The following is a 5,417-nucleotide window of genomic DNA, read 5'->3' on the forward strand; positions in this document are numbered from 1 at the left end:
CGAGTGACATGCTTGAAAACATATAAAGAATACAGTGATACAATTCAATGCATTCAACATTATTGACAGACCTGCTGCATACTGGGGATTTGGAATTATGCATTTTGCCTATAGAGGATGCGGACATACAGAACACACACACACCCCTCCCCCCCCATACCCTGTGTGGAAAGATAAGTTGTCATGGTTTTTCTTTGGGGAGTAACAGTGTATATGTATTATTGTACTGTCTAGTTTAAAATACAAGGGCAGGGCGCTGTCCTCACGTAGCATAAATGTACAGGATCATAATAAAAATGATCTTCTTGTAGGCCCTGGAGATGACTGACTGGTTTTTAGGCTTCAGGTAGGGGTGGTTGGGGTGAAGGTAAATATACTTAGTTGCGGGTATGGGTCATTGGATTGACCCAATTTAGGTGGACATGCTTTGGGGTCGACCACTGAAGTTTGATGGGCTTTAGGTTGACGCCTGAAATAGGTCGACATGGGGAACAAGAAAAATCATGTTGACGTTTTGACTGTCGACCTTCCATCCCGGTTGACATTACCCAGTGTTCTCCCCCAGAAAATTTTTCCAGCCGGGTGGCTTCAAGAAGTAGCTGGGTGGGTGGTCTTTGCAATGAAAAAAGTGGGGCACTGCACCGTCATGAGGGTACAGTTGGCACTCAGTCAGTGTCTCTCAGCCCACACCACCAAACACGTAAGGACAGTGTATTCATAATGCATTAAGATTGTGTGGCACTCACACCTTTGCTAAACTACCGCTGAACTCTTATTATGGTGGATAAAGTATGGAAAATACCAAAGGTTACTTATCCTCAAATGACAGTCTGCTATATAAATGAGACGGAGTTTATAATTTACAGCTACTGGTAACTGCTGCAGTATTTATGGTCTCCTGTGTTGATTGTTCAAGGTTATAGATAAAGTTCAGCATGTCCTCTAATGTAAAAATATATTACATTGGATCAAGGTTTCACATGACCATGACTATAAAGCCATGGAAAATGATTGCAAGTATAGGGTCCTAGGTAAACCAATGTGGTAGATACTACCTGGTAAATGAAGACCGTTTAGCCAGGTATGCAGTCTCCCATAAGGCATCACACCAATGTGCTGCTTTGTATTGGCAGGTGTATTACAGCTATGTTATTACCAGCTTGTTGCATGCAATTCTCTTTTTTTTTTTTTTTTTTTAAATGAGGCTTTGTTTTCTGGAGAAGTGACTAGAAAAGCATGTGCACATCGCTGCATCTCACCACACACAGTCTGAGCAGAATGGTCATTCTGTCCTGTGTAACTAGTAAGTGACACAATCCTTCAATGATGGGCAGACAAATACAGATGGAGCGCCTGTCAGCGAACAAGAGATCCACCTGATGGGGACACTCGATCGTCTCACTGTCAGCGCAGCGGCGGGGAGTGGATACCCTGTCAGTCAGCTCTTCAGGCAAATGGGCAGGGCGATTGGGGGCTACGGGGCAGCTGGCGGAGGGCGGCTCTGATGAAATAGGGTGTGCGCCGGCACCCGCCTTCTGTCGGATGGCAAACACTGGTGATTGGCGATACTATCGTCAGGAACAGCTCCATTGTATTTCATCTACAGTAGGAGCAAGTTTCATCTTTGCTCCTTTGTCCATGGCTATTCTATTGTTCTCAGCTGCAATACAATACGTATTGCAGCTGAGAACAATAGAATAGCCATGGCCAAAGAAACAAAGATGAAACTTGCTCCTACTGTACTTGCCATTAAAAAAAAAATAATAATTCTGATATGTTGTTAAGCCAATTATATGTTGTTGGAAACAATTGTGGTTGCTTCATTATGTCTATGGCCCATTCAGCTGCATAGTGAGAGCAGATTTATTTGGCAGAGAAACACATGGCCTGATTCCGAGATGTGCAAAAATATGATCATGCTGCAGGCGGAAAATGCCACCTGCTGCCAGCACTTATTTCTTGTACCAAATAAGGCCGTAGGTATTGTACATACATTTACCTTGCTCTTTTCTGCAGTGTTTTTCTTGTTTCATTTTAGTGTCTGACACAAATCAATTCCGAGCTAATGCACTGTGTACATACAATGTAATAAGAAACATGTCCAAGTGACTTGTCTCAAATAAGAGAACTTCCTCATAGTATGACAGCTACATGTTCTCAACTCAGATGTCATATCATTGTACATGCATATTAAGCACAATTTAGTTTGTGCTTTCCCTTGAATTGCATTGTTATATATGCCTTGGGTTGTAAATCTTAGTAAACTGTAAATGTCCAAATTATAGTGGTCAGTTAAGGTCATTTCCTCTTTTTCTAAAACCTTTTCATGTTGGGCACTATAATCTAGTACTCAGAGCCGGATCTACCGCTGGTGCAGTGCACTGGGGCCCAAGGAGTTATTGGGGCCATGGCTGTCCACACGCATGCTGTGCTTTTTTTTTTCATCTGTAAGGGCAGCAGCCATGGGCCGCTATCAGCATAATTCTTCTGGGCCTGGAGCACTGTGTCATGGGGGACACCGCCAGCTCTTGCCGCTCTGTCCCTGCCTATGAACTGGCTTCCAGCAGTGGAAGCTTCATCTCCTCTGCCTAGCAGCTCCATCACCCTGCTGTCTGGCCTCCATTCCACCTCAGCCCGAAAGCTTCCTATCCATTCCCCATCTCCATTAAGCCAAGAAGCTGCCGCTCCTCTCCTACCCGTCCCCGCCGAGCCAGCCATGACGTTGCCACTCCTCTTCCCCAGCCCCCATCCCTGCCAAGCCTTGAAGCCACTTCTCCTCTGCCCCGTCCCTACCAAGCCATGATGCTACCCCTATCCAGCAGCAGCTCAGAGCAAGAAAGTCTCTTCTCCTCTCTCTGTGCAGACTGGCAGCAGCAACTGGAAGCTCCTCACTGCCGGCAGAGCAGTGGCATCGCCACACACAAGGACCCAGTGTACACATGCTTCTATTCAATTTCGATTCGATTTCTTCTAGAAGCAAAATCGAAGCGTGTGTACACCCCATTCGGGGCACTGCTGGGGCATTAACTGTATAAGATGGAGTATTGCGGGGCATTACATGTAGCATAATGTGTAATGGGCATTATGGTGTGCGGTGTAATGGGTATAAACATGATTTTGGCCATTGGACTTGGTGATGTGACGCTTGCATGCAGCTGCTAGGCCATGGAAACCCATTCCTTCAAGCTCCCAGCACACAGTTTTTGTGTTTTACATTAATGCCAGCGTGATTTCAGTATTCTTCAGCTATGGAATCAGTAGAGCGTTATCGAGTTTGCAGTCTTCTCTGGGATTTTATACTGTCTTCTACCTCCTGGTTGGTTGATTGGCTGCTGTTATTAAACGCTTCCACTTTATGATATCATTACAGATGACCATGGAATATCCAGCAAGGATGAGATCTCAAGAACTATCTTATTCTTTCCCAGTACATGGGTTAAAGTCACTGAGCTCTTCAGGACAACTTTTGTATCACTCATGTTTGCAAATGGAGACTGCAGTGCTAGGTGCTTGATTTTCTAGACCTGTGGTAATGGGTCTGATTGAAAACTCCTGAATGCAATAATAAACAGTGTGTCCAAATACTTTTGTCCATATAGCATAGATTCTTAAACGGGACCCTCAATGCACCTCAATAGTCCAGGTTATAAGTATATCCATGGCTTAGTACGGATAGTTAAATCAAATTGACTGAGGTACTGGTCAAGGCACCTTCAGCCAAGCATGTGTATATACTTAAAACATGAACTGTTGGGATGCCTTGAGGACTGCACACTACCCGGTTTTTGTTGTTTTGCTTAGAAGGGCCTTTCTGAGAGAGATCTTTTATATAAAAAAAAGAATGGGAAGGGGGTATGACCGATGTCATTGTCTATATATCGTAGGTGCTGCTAGTCGGCAAGTGTATACGGAGCTTTACGTAACCTGTGCCATATAGTGTAACTGGGTCCTTCTACAAGAATTCCTGCCTCTGGAAATAATATATAGTGTTCATTCTAGCACCCGCTATCTTTGAAAACCCATACAGTTCCTCTTCCCTGCCTGGGGTGTCGCTGTCTGCTGTGGTGTTTCTAGCACAGGTCTGGTTTGCATATCAGTGCTGATATAGAGACCACACTGTGCTAGAAGCGACACCCCAGGCAGGGAAGAGGAACTACATGGGTTTTCAAAGATAGCAGGTGCCAGAATGAACACTATAATACATGAGAAGTATCCAGTAGGCAAATATTTATTCGCAAGTTAGGCAGCATATGAATAAACTGCTAGCGCATGTGTATTGTGTTTGCCCAATATGCTGGTGGTATCCAACGTTTACGGTACCACCCCCAACCATGTTCTACATCTGACTTTTTCTGAGATGGGAGTTACTTTGTCTGTATTGTACTGAACACTTGTATTTACATGGGCAGGTATGGACCCTTTTGAGGACACAATAAAACCTACATTGGTGTGACACATTAGAAGGTGGTATTGATTTACACACAAAAATAATTTTTGTCTGTGATGGCCATAGAAGGTATGAATGCTAATGTTACATGTTTCCAAAATATATTATATTAATTATATTTACACAATATTATGCAATGATTTGTTGATCAAAAATTTTGATTATAAATTTTTTGAGAATTTGCATTTATTTATATAAACTATAGTGCAAATAAAAAAATTATAATAGATCATTCTACCTACCAGTCCGAACATTAAAACCATTTTTGTGTAGGTACCTCTGGTTCTTTCTAGAGGGATTGGACACCAAATCAACATATTCAGGTCTTTGTCATTTTCCTCAAATCATTCCTGAACAATTTTTGTAGTGCGACAGGGCCCAATATCTTGCTGAAATATGCCCCTGCCATCAGGGAATACCAAGAATGGGTGACTTTGGTCTGCAACAATGTTTGAGTAAGGTACATGTCCAAGTAATATCCATATGAATGCCATGACCGAGTGTTTCCCAGCTAAAACATTGCATCATACTGACTCCTGGTGCTAGCTCTTCCTCAGGTAAATGACATGCATGCCCCCAACTGTTCACATGGCATAAAAGATAATGTGATTCGCCACTTTCTTCAATTGCTGCTTGGTCTAATTCTGCCACTTACAAACCCATCGAATGCTCTTTCATAGGTGAATATTGGTTAGTACGGGCGTTCGGACTTGTCTGTGGCTACACAGTAAATTATGATGCACTGTGTGCTCTAGTGCCATTCAATCATAGCAAGCATGAACTCTTTCAGCAAATTGTGCTACAGTCATTTCACCGTGGGATAGGGCCAGACGCAGTGGCGGATCCACCACGGGGCGACAGGTGCGATCGCCCTGGGGCCCCCACACTCCACGATTATGGGCAGCGAGGGGCGGACAGGGGGTCTCTACAGCAGATGGACAGTTAGCGGCGGGGTCCCTGCAGTGGATGG

Source organism: Crinia signifera, chromosome 4 (assembly GCF_055691185.1).
Source record: "Crinia signifera chromosome 4, ASM5569118v1, whole genome shotgun sequence".
NCBI classification, from domain to species: domain Eukaryota; kingdom Metazoa; phylum Chordata; class Amphibia; order Anura; family Myobatrachidae; genus Crinia; species Crinia signifera.